This window comes from Equus przewalskii, chromosome 14 (genome assembly GCF_037783145.1).
Source record: "Equus przewalskii isolate Varuska chromosome 14, EquPr2, whole genome shotgun sequence".
NCBI lineage: Eukaryota > Metazoa > Chordata > Mammalia > Perissodactyla > Equidae > Equus > Equus przewalskii.
The window spans coordinates 36,494,286-36,511,555 of NC_091844.1; the positions used below are offsets into that span (position 1 = coordinate 36,494,286).

Below are 17,270 nucleotides of genomic sequence, written 5' to 3' on the forward strand. Positions count from 1 at the left end.
CTACAGAAACTACAGATGGAAAAATCATTAGACCTTTTAGGATTAGGTTTATGTAATAGATGCAAGTTAACATCAATGCCCCAATATTGGGAGCTAGTGATGAGTGTCTAGACCCTAAATGGGAATCATAAGATATGTGATGCTGACAACAGTCACCCCTGCAGGATCACATTCTGGCGTCTGCAGAAAGCAGGGACCCATAGCTAGCCAGAGAGAAGACTGCAGCTGCTGCTCAGTCCACTGAGAAGGGTGGACCACTGGGCCTTATGTGCTGTCCTACCAAGTTCCCTAACTGGGTTCAGGCGAGCTTCTTTATACAGGAGTTTGAGGGCCATGAAATTGTAACCGTTACTAAAGGTCAGAATTTAATCTCCTAGTAATGAGCCGTTAAGGAAAGTTTGGGGCAGAGAAAGGCTTTTAAGGCAGTATAATCCAAGCAGAAGCTATTCTCAGTGTACCTTTGTGGGAAACAATTGTTTCCAACATGCCTTCTGGGGGAGGTTCATAACCTGAGGGGCTGAGAGAAACTTCAAGAGCCATTGTATCCATTCCCGTCCTTAGGTTAGAAAACCCCTAAATCTTTTCCAAAAACTCCCCATCTATCCCAAAACCTTCACTTGTCAACCACAGTTTCAGGGAGCTATTTCTGATATATAACCTGAATCTCTACAGCCAATTATCTTTTTTCATCTCATTCCTCTCAGTCAACTTTAAAAGGCCTTTATGTCTACTGCTTATTGACACAAAGCTAATATTACCATTACCATCATTGTTTCATCCTTATGATTATTATTAGCACTGACAGCACACTAGGAGGTAAATAAAAATATGTAAGAAAACATGTTTTAGGTCAGTCTTGAAATAAACCTTTTTAAAATCCAGTAATCTTTGGGTGTTTCTAACTTGGAAATGGGGAAAGAGGCCAGTGTGACTACCAGAGTGGCAGGATTGTAGTGTCTCTGACCATGGCCCACTCCTCAACAGCCGTCGCCCATCTCCCAACCAGCCTGGGAAGGAAACTTATAACCAGGCATATGGATCTCAAACATGTATGGGGCAACAGGGAGGTGCTAGGGGATACCACGGTGGTGGAAACTCTGGGGGCCTGCAGAAGGAGTCGACCTGGGGCATGTCGGGAGGGCCTACATGAAAACCTTTCACAACTTCTTGTGAAAACTGGAAGGAAATATTTGACTCTGAAGTGAGTCGTAACAGCACCTTCTGTATCCTTCCCTCAGAGTTCCCCAGCTAAGAGCAGAAATGAAAAACACATTGATGCACCCTATAATGAAAGACATCCGAGACCTAGGGCTTGTGTGACTTTGTTCTGTTTCTTACCTTTTTTCACTTATAAAACATCTTAAAGATTTATCCTTGTTGCAAGATGTGCATTGAGCACATCATTTCCAACATCTGCATGTTGCTCCACAGCATCTGCTATATTTTACTTACCCATCGTACAGGTGATGTAGACTTAGTTTGCCTACAATACGCTCTACCTCAAGTGTTGCTGTGATGAGGCTCTTCAATGTGCCCTCTTAGGGACTTGCGCAAGAGCTTCTTAGCAGTGCATATTCCCAGGAGTGGAACTTCTGGGCCATTTCATTAAGTATTGCCAGACAACTCCAAAATGACTCTGCCAGGGATTTAACTCCCAGCAGCAATTCATGAGGGTTCATGCTTCCTCCTGTCCTAGCCAACACTTGGTGTTATCTAACTTTCACATTTTTGCCAATTTAATGGATGTAAAGAAGTGTCTTGTTGTTTTTATATGTATTTATATGATTATAAGTGAAGCTGTATATCTCTTCATCTACTTGCTAGTCTCTCAAGGTTCCCTTCTTAAATTTGCCTGTTCGTATCCTTTGGCTATTTTTCTATTGTGTTTCCTGTTTTGGGGAGTTTTTTCTCAATGATTTGCAGGAATTCCTAGTGTATTCTACATATTAATCTCTTATTAGTTTTAGCCTTTGGAAATAACTCTCAATCTATCAATTTTCTCTTAACTTGTCTATGATGTTCTTTGTTGAACAGACAACTTTAATTTTGACATAGTCAAGTTCATCGTTCTTTTGGTTTTATAGTTTATGCTGTCAGAGTCTTATTTAAGAAGTCTTTTCCTAGCCTAAGATTCCAAACCTATTTTTCTATTTTTAATTTCTGTTAGCTTTATAGTTTTCCCTTTCAACTTCAGGTTTTTTTATTCATCCAGAGCTCACTTTTGCATATGTATGAGATATGGATGCAACTTTAGTTTTCTCCATGATGAACAAATTTTCCCAACATTACCAATGAAACGAAACCTCTGTGTTAGATAGGATTGTTGTTCCCATCCTTCATGTCCTCCCTGCTACAGAATTATACAGCCATGCCCTTTACCATGTGATTTTGTAGGACCTTCCACGATTGATGTTGAACTTGGCTGTGTGTCTTATTCCGCCAATGGAATGTTAGATGATGTGATAGGAGCAGGGATGTCAAATGTGTTTGAGTGACTTGGCTTCAGCTCTTGAACTTCTGTCATTGCCAGAATGAGACACGTGATGAAGGTCTGAACTTGACGTGTGTCTTGGAGCCAAGTTCAGCTAAATCGGCTGAACCCAACCAAGTCTTGAGGAGCCCAGAAGAGATCAGCAGAACCTCAGTTCACACATAAACCCATGAGGGAGAAAAACAACGGCTGCTATAAACCACTGATATTTTGGGGTTGTTTGTTATGTAGTATTATTATTGCAGCAATGGCTGACTATCTCAACATGACTTTCTCATAGATTTGTGATGTTCCCATTATCACATACCAAATTCTCAGAAGTAAATGGGTTGTTTCTGAGTTCTCTGTTCTGTCCCCACTGAACTTCATGTCTTTTACTATAACTTATAATATGTCTTACTATCTGGGAGGGTAAATTTCCCCTCTCTGATTTTCTTTTTCAAAAATGACCAGGTTATAATGGAATTTAGTCTTTCATATGCATTTGAGAATGTTTAAATTACTCAGATCCTGCTACCAGTTTGAATGGTTTGCATTGAGTTTATCAATAAATTTAGATCATTGTTATCTTAATAGTGTAACATCATCCTATCCACAAACATTATATATACCCCTATTTAGGTCTTCTTTAAAGTCTTTTAGTAGAGTTAACATTTTTTTCCATAAAGATTTTGTGCATTCTTTCTTAGGTTAATTCCTGGAGACTTTATAGTTTTGTTGCTATTATAAATGGCATCTTATTTTCCACTTTGTTAGTAGTACTAGTGTGTAGGAATACTTTTTTTTTCTTTTGAGGAAGATTAGCCCTGAGCTAATATCTGCTACCAATCTTCCTCCTTTTGCTGAGGAAGACTGGCCTTGAGCTAACATCCGTGCCCATCTTCCTCTACTTTATATGTGAGATGCCTGCCACAGCATAGCTTGTCAAGTAGTGCCATGTCTGCACCCGAGATCCGAACCGGCGGACCCCAGGCCACCAAAGCAGAACGTGTGCACTTAACCACTGCACCACCAGGCTGGCCCCAGAATACTTTCGGTTTTCATGAATTGATTTTGTATTGGGAGTACTGCTGTATCAATTAGGATTAGGTTGGGCTATAAGTAACAACATACATGCACACACACAGGAACTAAAGTAACAGTACCATGAATGAGATAGAGGTTTATCCAAGAAGTTCAAGAAGATTGGAGGTAGACACTTTAGGGCTGGTGCTGGTATAGCCGGTGGCTTCTGTCTTGTTGCTCTGCAGTGTGTGGCTTCCATACCCAAGGTCAGCTCATGGCCTAAGATGACTGCTGAAGCTCCAGCCATTATGTCTTCATTTCAGATGGCAGGAAAGGGGATGAGGCACATCTTCTCTCTTTCAGGATGTGTGCATCAATTCTGCTTTTAACCCATAGCCTGGAAGATGGCAATACTTAGCTACAAGGGAGGCTAGCAGATGTCTTTCTTCTAGTTGGCCATGTGCCCTATTAAAAATATGTAGTACTATGGAAAAACTGGAGAAAAGTGTCCCTGTCATCTTGTTGGATTCTTTTATCATTTCTAATAGCTTATTGTTTCTGTTGAGTGTTTTAGGTAGCTGATCATATTATTGCAACCAGTCTCAGTTTTACCTCTTTCCTTCTGATTCTTCTATTTAATTCCTTCTTCCTTTTTTTTTTTTTCCATTCTTCTCCCCAGAGCCCCCCAGTACATAGCTGTATATTCTAGCTGTGAGTGCCTCTGGTTGTGGTATGTGGGACGCTGCCTCAGCATGGCTTGACAAGCGGTGCCATGTCCTGTCCGCGCCCAGGATCTGAACTCGTGAAACCCTGGCCTGCCAAAGCCGAGCGTGTGAAGTTAACCACTCGGCCACAGGGCCGGCCCCTAATTTCTCCTTCCTTTTATAAATCTTATTCTGTAAGCAAGGACTTTCAGTATCATATTAAACCGTAGTGGCAACCTTGTCTTGACCCCACACTTAAATGGAATGTGTTTAAAGTTAATCCATTAAGTAACATTTTTACTGTACTTTTTTGGTCCTTCATAAAGTTAAGTAAATTTCTTCCTATTTGTAATTTTCCTGGAAGTTTTCATTATTAAAAAGTGATACACTTTCTCAACTGCTTCTTCTCTCAGTCTTTTTGAGATGAATTACACTGATGGGTTTTCTGATGTTAAATCATACTTGACTTTCTGGAATAAACCCTACTTGATTTATTATGTTTTCATGATAAATAGCAGGTAGCTAGATAGATACATTCTAAACTAAAGACAGGGAAATGAGTCTCAATGTTTCTCCCAGTTCACTGGAGTAAGCATGTTGGATTCAGTGAGCTAATATTTTATTTAGAATTTTTGCATTTATATTCATAAGTGAAATGGGCCTATTCTGTCCTCAAACTGCCCTTTTTCAAATCTAGAATCTAATTCTGCTATTTTTCTTTTTTTCTATCTCTGCTTCCTCTTGCTCATGATGGCTTTTTTCTTCATTTGTTTTGTAATTTGGATTGTAGCCTCATGTCTGTTTAGGCTCTATCTGTGGGAATTCTAACGAGGCCTGGGTTGAATCCTCTATTCTCAATAAAGGATGTGCTTTTGCTTCCTGGTCCATGTAGGTTATGTATATTCAAACCTGCTTGAAAGAGCTCATAATCTAATTGAGAAGATCAGTTTCAACCATATAATATCTAAATAACAGTAAAAGGGAAATTTTTTTTTTGGGGGGGGGGAGATTAGCCCTGAGCTAACTACTGCCAATCTTCCTCTTTTTGCTGAGGAAGACTGGCCCTGAGCTAACATCCATGCCCATCTTCCTCTACTTCATACGTGGGACACCTACCACAGCATGGCTTTTGCCAAGCGGTGCCATGTCCGCACCCGGGATCCGAACCAGTGAACCCTGGGCCGCCGAGAAGCGAAACATGTGCACTTAACTGCTGTGCCACTGGGCCAGCCCAAAAAGGGAAATATTATATTGTCACATACTGCTAGTATATTTTTTATTTTAGATTTAAAAAGTTATACATCTAATTCATAATCATAACAGATTAGAAAGTAAGATAAGCAAAAGGAAAATAGATAAAAATGAACCAAATCCTGCTTATCTATGACAAACACACTTAAAGTCTTCCTAGACTCTTCCTCAGGTTCCTATTTAAATATTGCATGTGAGTACTTTTGAGCCTTTCAATAGATTGTAAGCTCTGTGAGACAATAAAAATCTCATATGGTACTTTTTTTTGGTAACCATTATAGTTCTTAGTACATCATTTGTCTCACTCCACTCTTTGAAAAAAAATGACAGTAACAATATAAATGTATTATTTGTATACTGAAATTTGCATTTTGAAATGTGGCTCCTACATATGAAAAATTCTATCTCTGTGTACTTTGAAATCATAAACTAGTAAGTTTCACACATATGGTAGATTCATAACATCAATTACAGTGATATTTTTAAGCTTATAAAATTATTTGACTTCCTCATGCTTTTTTTTTTTAAGATATTTTTTTTCCTTTTTCTCCCCAAAGCCCCCCAGTACATAGCTGTATATTCTTTGTTGTGGGTCCTTCTAGTTGTGGCATGTGGGACACTGCCTCAGCGTGGCCTGATGAGCAGTGCCATGTCCGTGCCCAGGATTCGAACCAACGAAACACTGGGCCGCCTGCAGCGGAGCGCACGAACTTAACCACTCGGTCACAGGGCCAGCCCCAACTTCCCCATATATTTTTTTTTTTTTAAGATTTTATTATTTTTTTTCCTTTTTCTCCCCAAAGCCCCCCGGTACATAGTTGTATGTTCTTCGTTGTGGGTCCTTCTAGTTGTGGCATGTGGGACGCTGCCTTAGCATGGTTTGATGAGCAGTGCCATGTCGGCGCCCAGGATTTGAACCGACGAAACACTGGGCCGCCTGCAGCAGAGCATGTGAACTTAACCACTTGGCCACGGGGCCAGCCCTTCCCCATACTTTTAAATGTTATAGTTATAAGGTATGCCTGTGGTATTTATGAAAGACAATTTGCCAGCTTCATCAGTTTTGTTTTGTTTTTTTTTGAGGAAAATTAGCCCTGAGCTAACACCTGCTGCCAATTCTCCTCTTTCTGCTGAGGAAGACTGGCCCTGAGCTAACATCCGTGCCCATCTTCCTCTACTTTATATGTAGGACGCCTACCACAGCATGGCTTGCCAAGCAGTGCCGTGTCCGCACCGGGATCCAGGCCAGTGAACCCTGGGCTGCCGAAGCAGAACGTGTGCACTTAACCGCTGCGCCATCGAGCTGGCGCCTTCATCCTCTTTTTTAGGGATCACCCTACCAGTGTATAACACAAGTCTTTGTAGAAGAGATATAGAAAGGGAAGTGACCACAAAAAAGAGAAAGAGAAAATATATAGGAGAAAGGAAAGATATGTGTGACAAAGGAAAAAAAGAAAGAAGACACTAAGAACTAAATAGGTGTTCTCAAATTTTCAAAAGGAAGGAATAAACAGGGGTTCTCAAATGGAATATTTATTTTGATATTTTAAGGTTTATTCCAGTCACCTGGGGTATTTGTTTAAAAAAGCAGATGTCCAAGTCCAGCCTACAAAGTTGATGGTTCAGTAGATCTGAGAGCAGACCCAGGAATTTGGGCGGGCCTTGGACAACCATTTAAGAAATACTGGAATAGGGTGAGCACAGAATTAGAAAATGACACATGGTGGGATTGGAAGTGTGCCAATAACAACTGACAAGGGGCACCTTCTGCCACAGGAGGCTAACTCTGGGTATTTGGAGATTCTCTGAAACATACTAGTGTGTGTCTAGACTCAAAACCTCCTGTGTGATTAGTACCCTCCACAGTATGGAAGGTAAGACTCTGACCAATTATATTCTCCTGAGCCATAAAATGATCTCACAGCAGAATAAATAAAAAAAGGGCTTTCTAAAATGTATCATTAGCACATCTTAAATGTAGTACAACAGCCCACATTAGAAACGGAGCTGACTTTTCCCACACGAGGGATCTAGCTGTTCAGATTATCACAAAGTGACCTGGCTAAGGGAACACTGTCCATCTCCTGTGGATCACTATGTCCTAGAGTGAGGACAGGGGCTTCCTTACACTGCCAAATTCCAAAGGAGTTTGAACACACTGAGGGGCGACGCATACACAAGCTGGGTACTACAAGCTCAGGACCACAGGCTGAAACCACGGAGAAAGGCTAAAATCAGAAAGGGAAGAGGTATCAGGCTGAGGGTCACAATCACGGGTCAGGGGAAGGATCCAAACCCCAAAAGGACAATAATCAAAGAAAGCCTCAACATAACTAGAGTAAGTCTTCACGCTCACTCAGTGTCTCTCTGAATTCCAGACCACTGTAGCTTTAAATTTTTTACTTATGAAAAAAAAAAAAATGATCTTGCTTGCTTCAGGACCCTAAATCAACCCTAGCTCTCTCAAGTTGACTTGTCTATGGAAAATGGATATTGAGCATTCTAAGTGGACTTGAAATCTCTTTTTGTAGGGATGTGATATATGATCTGCCTCTCTTTGGTTTCGATAGGAAGCAATTGTAAATTTCAAATAATGCGCAGAAGTACACCTTGTGGGAAAGAAGGTGGGTTTTTGCCAGTGTATTTGGTTTTCTGGGCATCTCTAATTCAGGTTTATTGGTGATTGCAATTACTTCCAAGTACAAGTGCATGGAAAGTGTTAAGGTCTGTAAAAGGATTACTGGACAGTAGGCAAGAAATTGAGAAAAGCCATAGCTCCCGGGAATGAGCAGCGAGAAGATCTAATAGTGAGCGCTCCTGAGCACTGCGGTCAGGGTACAAGGCGAGGAGGGTGGGCAGAGAAGTGGGAGAAAGAGCGGTGGGGGAGGGAGGGTTGGAGGAAGCTAGAGTATGCACATGTATTAAAAAAGCAAAGCCCATACAGCTTCGCTCATGCCAGGTTAAGAAGTGCCTTTTCCAGAAACTCAATAAAGAACTGGTATGTATTCAGGAGCTGTTTCAACCTGTCCACACCCTACTCCGACTTCCCCCCCAAACAGGCAAGCAAGCAGGCAAATGCCATTGCCAAGCCTCCGGTCTCTGGCTTCCAGCTTCCTCACATCCCAGCCTCAGCACAGCCCCAGAGGACGTCACACGGAGCTGTCTCCGAGAGTGGGCACTGCACCGGCGTGGGGCAAAGTTTTGGTCTGATTCACTCCGAATCCGGTTGCCCCTCGCGAGCGGGGTTTGGCCGAAGGGGCTCCCCGGCAGCGCAAGGCGGAGCTGAGCAGCCGCCTGCAAGCTGAGTAAGGAGCCAGCCTCCGCCGCCGCCTCCTCCTGCCGGCGCGGAGTCGGCAGCACAGCCAGTCCCTATCGCTGTCACGCCGCCAGCAGCGCGGCCCCTCCGCCCCCCTCCCGCGCGGCCCCAGCCCTCACACTGTTATTTGCGTGACTGACCCGAACAGGGCGGGAGGGAGGACCCGGCCGCCGGAGGGAGGGGAGGGCGTTGGCCCGCCCACTCCTTCCCCTCTGGCTCGCTGCGGTATCTTCTCCTCCTCATTGGCCACAGGCTTGCGTCCATCACCCCCACGCGGCCCTCGGATTGGCGGAAGGCGCACTTCTGGAGCGAGGAGGGCAGAGTGACTCCGCCGGTCTCCGGCGCCTCATCTTTCCCTCCACCCCCCACTTCAACGTCCACCCACCTCTCCCCACCCCCCACTCCACTTCCCCCGCCCGCTTCGCGGCAGTGTCCTTAGAAGACTCATTGGGCCAGGGGCGAAGCCAGCCGCCTATCGAGCCGCGCCGTCATTGGCCGACGCCCACGCCCGTCGAGGCGGCGGGCTTCGCCATTGGGTGACACCGCGCCGCTCCCCGCCCCCCCCAACGCCTCGCCCTCTCAGTCGCCTCCTTCCCTGCCGGCTCTTCCACGGCCCCCTTTCCCCGCCCTTCCCCGCCGCATCTCCCCTGTCCAGCTGGGCGGGGACTGCTGTACGACTCTGTAAAGTCTGTGAGTCACTGCACAACCCATCAATCCAATTAAATGTCTTGAGCGAGCAGAGCAGGCGGTGCTGCCGCCGCGCTGCTCGCCCCGCCGCGGCCGCCCCTGCTCGCAGCGCCCCTCTGATCCATGGCTGTCTGTCTGTACTTGTTACGGTGTAACCTCCTCCTCCTCCTCAGGAGCCGCTGCAACTTCCCCTCAGCCAGCCTCCTCCTCCGCTCGGGGACTGCAAAGGCATGGGATAGACCGAGAGCCACTTCTCTCTGTCTCCCTTCCAGCCCTCGCTCAATTTCCCCCCTTTAAAATTAAAGTCTGTTCCTCGCTTCTCGGCGTTTTAGAGATTTGTCAGTCTATTATTTCCCCTGATTTTATTTTCCCTCCCTGGGGCAGGAGGTCGCAGGGGCCGGTGGGTTTATTTTAGAGAGGGGGCTCTCCACTCCCCTCCTTTTTCGGCGGTGACTCGATTTCCCCGCTCCTCTCCGCTCCCACCCCTCGAACTCACCGTCCTGCGCTCGAGTGACGCACCGACACCCCCCGCCCACAGTCCAGACGTCCCCTCCCTCGCTGCCACCCCGACCCGTCTCGGAGCTGGACCCGGTGCCGACTTCTTCGCAGAAAGGTGAGTACCGTGATGGGTTTTGGTGGGTTTCTGGGAAAATGGTGTAGCTGGTCCACTTTGGGGAGGGCAGGGATCACGTTGTGGGCTGGAGGTTCCTGGTCCGGCGTGGATTTGAGGTGGCGACTGCCTCCCTCCCTCTCTCGCTCTCTCTTCCCCCGCCCCTCGACTCCTTATTCACCAGCCTTGCTGTATTTCTAGGTACTGCCAGACTTCCACCATCGGGGCATTATAACGCGTATAAAATGAGCGGTAATGGCATGCTTTCTGTCTGTAGGATGCTTAGTGAGCGGTAATAGTCAGCGATGTGATCTGATGGACTGTGACCTGCAGAAAGTGTAAAAAGGCTGATGGGTACATTTTCCTCCAAATCCAAGTTAAACTTTTATTCAACAAAGGCAAAGCCAAAGGTATTTCTAATTTGAATGTGTGGTGATAGAGCAAGGGAAGGCAGGTTGCCTCGTGGCATGGCTTGCTATTTCTATTTTAAAATAGTTTTATAGGATTCCTTTTGAAAAAAATACGAATTCCGTAGAGAAGTAAAGCTTATGAAGTCTTTGAACCTGTTGGAAGGAAGCACGGTAAGATGGAAATGCAGCTTGACACTTCATCTTTAGCTCCCCTCTATTCTGGCGAGAAATTACAACACAGAATTTTTTTATTTCCCAGTCACTGGGCACAGTGGGGTGTGTTAAGGATAAATATGCATTTTCTTCTTCTTCTGATATCCCTCTTTTGTATACTTGATTGCTCTTAATGTCATGCTACAGAATTTTATAAAATTTTAATTTAGTGTCTTCGTTGTTGGTAGCTCAAAAGTACGCATACTTGCCCATGTATGCTTTATAAGAATCCTGCCTTATGCATCTTTAATATTTATTTTGAGATAAAAGTAAAAATTGTAAGAAATAATGACTCTGAATCGGCTTCTGAGGTCACTTTTGAGAATTCAGCCTATTTAAAATGGTCTTACTCTTTGAATCAAGTTCTGGTCTAGTTGTCCACAAGATTCAAATTAGGCCAAGCCAAACATGTTTTGAAATATTAAAGTACAGGAAAGGCCTCTTAGTAGCTGATTCTCTTCTTCTCTTTCAGACTAACCAGAATAAGTTGTTACTAAATTTAATTTTAAAGAATAGAGTGTTCCTTTACTGAAATCTGCCAAGTTTCGACAGAAAGATTTCCTTTTAAAGAGCAGAAATGTGTTTATGATCAGCCCAGAGTAGTAAAGTTGACTCAAATGTACGTGCTGTTGTAGAGAAATGCCTGCCATAAGCCCCCAAACCTTGCAAAGTGTTTCAGGAAGACTTATACAAACCCTTTTTGAATTGTCTAATAAATTTCATCATGTGGCCTTTTTTGTGAGTGGAAGACTGAATCACTGAGAGGCCTCCTAGCACAGGGGAGCCATACTGCCTGCATTTGAATCTTGCCGCCAGCCTTCCATGGCTAGCTGACCTGGCCTCTGCTGGTTTTCTCCTGTAAATGGGAAGGATGGCTTTTCCTCAAAGGGTAGCTGTAAGAATAAATGAGAATGCAAGTCACAGAGCACTTGGTGTTAGCTGCTCCATCATCATCACCATCCTCAGAGAGGACGTCTAGTGTAGTGAGTACGAGTGGGGCCTCTAGAACCAGATCCTGTCGGTTCAAGTCCCAGCATTGCTTCTTGCTGTCTTTGTGACCCTGGGCAAGTTAACCTCAGATTCCTCATCTGTAAAAGGAGAATCACAGAAGCACTTACTTCATAGGGTTGTTGTGAGGGTGGAATGAGTTAATATATGCAAAGATCTTGCCTAATGTTTGGTACATCTTTTCAAGTTTAATTCTCTCTCATACTCCTTGTATGTCTTGGAACATGGGTGACTATTTTTTAGAAGTAAATTTTATGTAAAGATAAAGAATTATTGCTGTCAAAAGAAGCAGAATTCTTATCAATGTTCGTGATGTTTGATTTATACTTTTAAACGAGAATTTATATGAGTCTTTCTGAAATTTAGTTGTTGGATGAGTTGAGTTGGTCGCTCTTTCGTTTAAACTTGCATGATAGAATATACATACCTGTATTATAATGATCTCCGTCACACCTTTGCTGTTATCTGTGATTTTCTCCTCTACTAAACGGAAAGCTCTTTGATGGTAAGAGTAGTGTTTCATTCATAATTTAATCTCCTGTGCCGAGCAGAGGGCCTGGTACATAAAGAAGCTTAATTAATGTTGTGGAATGAATTAAATAATGTTATTCTTAAGTTTATGAGTAGTTGAATGACACTGTAAGTGATATTGTGGAGAATAATATTATTTGTATTGTTGAGTTGAACTTTTACGTTCTCAACTATTATTTTTTGTAAATAGAGAGTAAATGAGGGGAATTACAGTATAACTTATGTTTCATGAAGAAAATAGTTTTCATTTTGAAGATTAAACTTAAAATAGTCTGAAAAGTACAGATCAGATATCTTTCTTTGGTACCTGAAATGTCCATTTTTTATTGTAAGACTTTCTCACTCCCAAACTATCTGTCACTAAGTTGGATGTTGTTATAGGTAATATGAATAATACAGATTAGATTTTGAATGTCCCAAATGATGATGAGATGTTATTAACAGCTTCAGAATTAAAAATAATAAAGAGAATTTGTCAAACTAACACTGTGAAAATAAAAGCTTTATTTCTCTCTTTTTTTTTTTTTTTTTGAGGAAGATTAGCCCTGAGCTAACATCTGTGCCCATCTTCCTCTACTTTATATGTGGGACGCCTACCACAGCATTGCTTGCCAAGCAGTGCCACGTCCACCTTGGGGATCTGAACCGGCGAACCCCAGGCTGCCAAAGCAGAACATGCGAACTTAACCGCTGCGCCACTGGGCCAGCCCACTTTGTTTCTCTTTTCATTCAAGAGTGAAACTCTTTCTCTTGGGCAGTCTTAATAAATAATTAGCTTTTGAAATGGCTGTAGTAAATTGTGTAATAGGAATCATAAAGGAGTATGTGTAATTAGTAAATAAAACAAACTTTAAACTTCACTGCATACTTAATAGACATTACACAATTGAGGAATATATATATATATATATATATATATATATATATATATATATATATATATATTTATTTATTTATTTATTTTTTTTGCTGAGGAAGATTCACCCTGAGCTAACATCTGTTGCCAGTTTTCCTCTTTTTACTTGAGGAAGATTTCCCCTGAGCTAACATACATGCCAGTCTTCCTCTATTTTGTATGTGGGTCCCCGCCACAGCATGCTGCGTACTAGTGGTATAGGTCCATGCTCAGGAACTGAACCTGGACTGCCCAAGTGGAGTGCACAGAATTAAACCACTAGACCATGGGGCTGGCCCCAAGGAATATATTTTTTTAAATAAGCAAAATTGATGGGGCCCAGCACCTGCTTCATTTGTAGAATTGGTCCGTTTTACTTGTCAATAAAATCCAGTTTAATTACTATGACCTCTGAAATTATGAAATGCAAGAAATATCTTTCATGAAAGAGATATTCTCAGTAATGAAATCTGAATATTAATCTGGTCAGAAGTGTTACAGTGTTTATAACATTGTTAAAACTTTTCAAATATGTGAACTATCTACTACAATGTGGATAATTTTGTATACATAATCCTTTGTTCAACCTAATCATCAGTTACCCAATTCAGTTGAATATATTCATTTTTATTGGCTAAAACAATTAATTGAGAAAACTTGCCCTTTTCTGTTCCTATACTTTTTTTAAAAATGTTTTTTGAGGGAGATTAGCCCTGAGCTAACATGTGCTGCCAGTTTGCCTCTTTTTTTTTTTTTTTTTCCACTGAGGAAGACTGGCCCTGAGCTAACTTCCATGCCCATCTTCCTCTACTTTATATGTGGGGTGCTGCCACACCATGGCATGTCAAGCAGCACGTAAGTCCACACCCGGGGTCCGAACTGGCAGACCCTGGGCTACTAAAGTGGAACGTGTGAACTTAACCACTGTGCCACTGGCCCAGCCCCTGTTCCTATACTTTTAAAGCAGCCAATCTAAAATGAAATTTTAAAAAATTAACTTATAGGCACTTAGAAACTATGCTTGGTGTCTGGTTTGTAAGATGGAAGGTCACTTACTTTTCACTTGACACATTTCAGCGTGACATTGTTTCTGTCGCTCACAGCTCAGTTTTTCATTTAACATTTTTGTGAAGACATTCAAGTGTTTATTAATATTTTACAGATGTATATGATATCTCCAACTTTTAAAAAAAGCAATGTTTCTGATGAAGAATTGTTTGGAAAGAAGAGGAAAGAGGCTAGAAATAATCTTTAGGGCTTGTGATTTCTATCCTTGTCTTCTAACATTAAGAAAATGGATTACTATCTATACTCTGCCAGTGATCAAAAGGAGAGGAAAATAATGTATGCGTTGTCTATTGACATAAACTTAGAATTAAGATCCATGGGGTTCTAGACTGAGTGATGCTGCAGTTTGGCACGTGACTTAAACGTTACACTTAACCTCCAGGACTCCCCGTGGTCTTATCCTTTCAGTGGGAAGAGAGAGGCAGTTACCCTGCCCTCACTCACAGAGGACCTTGTAGGGGTATGCTGTAAGTGCTTTTTAAAAGCATTGGAGAAGGACAAAATGCAAGCGAATACAAGGTAGACATTCACATTTAGAAATGGATATTTGTTTATCATTATTTTAAGATTGTGACTTTTTAGATCTTTTGTCTGAAGGGCATTTTTGCTTTTAACTTTATATTTGAAGAGACCTCTAATTGATATGTTCACAAAAATGTGTAAAGTATCTTTAAAAGAGTCAAGGAACTTTGGTTGAATTGAATGGGGTTTTAAATGTTAACACTGAGTTTTGGTACATCCTGGGTTATAGCAGATGTTGATGTTGTAAGAACAAACTATGTATCTAGGAGATAATGCATTTTACTAAGTTAAAGCTTGTAAAACTTGCACTTGTGTTGCAGGAAAACATGTCCAGATATATCGGATTCCGTTAGAAGTATATGCAAAGAGAAAAATTAATCATATTATTTACTTTTAAATTTCAAAAGGATTACTTGGCTATAGGACCCTTCCTTATGCTCATTTGTTTTGTACCTTGAATGCAGTGAGATGTGCACATGTCAGAATATAGCAGCTTGGAGAATTTAATTTCTTCCATCTAATCTTTTATTTAGGAAGGCAAGTGAAGATGCATGTTGAAAGACTTTATTTTAAGAAACTATTTTTTTCCTCTTGTCCCTAAAAGTGAGTTAGGAGTCTTTAAAAGTTGAAAGCTGAGAGTTAGCACATTGTATAAGTTTCTTTGAATTCAGCTTCACCTCTTTGGTTATTATCACAAGAGTTGTCACAACTTCACTGTTACTCGCTTAAGTGGAGATGAAATCTCGTGTACGCAGAGTAAGACCTATTAAAACAAGTGGGACATACAAAGAAATACTATTTATTTCAACTAACATTAAGGATCACAAACAGCGATCCTCAAACGTGAGGTTGCTAAGCAGAAAGCAACTTTTAAAAATATATTGTCCTTTTGTCCTTATTGTGCGACAGCCAACTGATGGAAACTTGAAACGATCAGCTTTCTTCCCTACTTTCGAATTTAAAGTCTACATTGATGTTTATAATGTCTTGTGTGGTGGTATGTGTAACTCTTTGGTATATTGAATGTTTACTTTTAACATATTAAATAAAATGACCAAAACAGTTCACTTTTAATTTAAACTTTATCTATTTTTCACAATCCTCTTCGCTTTGTTCTGCCATTGTTTTTCAGTTTTCTTAATAGTTCCACGTGTGTGTGTCTTTCTTTTAGTGCAGCATCTTGCCTATTTTGCTCTACTTTTCACATCGATATCCTTTTTCCTTGATCACAGCAGGTTTTTTTCTTTAGCTTTCTTTTGCCTTTGTCCCTGTATAAAGTATGGAGTAGAGGTTTTCATTTATTTCAGTCTGCTTTTATGGGACTGAGGCAAATGCTTACTATATAGAAAATTTGCTTTGCCTTATCTCAGAAGATGAGCTCTCTGGTATCTTATCTACACAAAATGTAAGGGGCCATTTTGTAAACCTAAAACCAAGTTTTTGCTTCTGTGAAGTAGTGAAAATGGAAAACTGTGAAGTGTCTATTATTTACTGCTTTTCTGCTCATCTCTTTTATGGGGGGGATGCCCACAAAATTTTTTCTGTCCACATCACCTTGAAACATCTCAAACATACAAGCTTTGTTTTGCTTAGCGCCCGGTGCCTTGGCGAGTTCTGGAGGCTGTTTCAGCAAAGATCATAGCCACCTGACCATGTGGGGAGTGGCTGGCTTGAGAGCATCACATTAGACATGAAGAGCAGCTCCTTTGTTTTGTTTTTAATGCCTTAAAACCCAACCAAACATCAGACCATGTCCACGATGAGGTTTTCCAGGGTTCACCCTTGTTGAATGATTAATGATTCCTGGTGAAGTAACCATCAGTTTTATTGTCTTCCATGGCTTCAACTCAAATGAAATGTATCCCTTTGAGTTAACTTTTGTTTTGATTTTAAGCGTTCTTTTCACCCAGAAAATCAAAAGGTATGAAAATGAATATGTATTTTTAGACAAAAAAGATTTACATAAAAATCCATCAAGTACAAAGTTTTCCTAAGGACTAAAATCCATTGATTTGGAGAGAGTGTTTTAATAGCTTCTCAAAATACCTAACATTGTTTAGACATCAGTAGTAGAAAACCTTTCAATTTGATTAAACAAAATGAATCCTCCTTTTGGTTTAGAAAACAAACAGTCCATTGTGACTTTTTATTTAAACAATTCAAATATAAATTAGATGAACAGCATTTTGGAGTTGGTTAAATAAGAGATTTTTCAGAACTTTTACTTTAGAAAATCTACGCCTCATGGAAGGAGCATGATCTTTTTTTTTTGCACACCTGCATTCCATTCCTGGCTTCCATTCATTCATTCATTCATTTAATTCTTTCAACAGATACTTACTGAGCACTTACTGTGTGCCAGTTACTCTTACTAGGCTCATATATTACAGCAGTGAAGGAAAGAGACAGACATTCCTGTCCTTGTGGAAGTTACGTTCCAAACTATTTTGGTGTATAGAGTTTGTTATCTACTGTTTGGAGTAGTCATAACTAAACATTGTGTAATCATGTTATAAAAAAAAGTAAGATTTCTTCATATGGATTTTATGTCCTTTGACT

At 41.3% G+C, this 17,270-nt stretch overlaps 1 protein-coding gene across 2 annotated transcripts in view; it reads left to right on the forward strand.

Annotated features, from left to right (window-relative positions):
• Nucleotides 1-9,323: 9,323 nt before the first annotated feature.
• The window catches only part of SERTAD2 (SERTA domain containing 2), a 114,759-nt gene continuing 106,812 nt past the window's right edge, over nucleotides 9,324-17,270 (forward strand). The window contains exon 1 of one of the 2 annotated variants that reach the window (XM_070572508.1): nucleotides 9,324-10,067. The gene's annotated coding sequence lies outside the window, so the exon portion shown is untranslated. The remainder of the gene's footprint in view (nucleotides 10,068-17,270) is intronic. The other variant, XM_070572510.1, reaches the window with a different exon arrangement.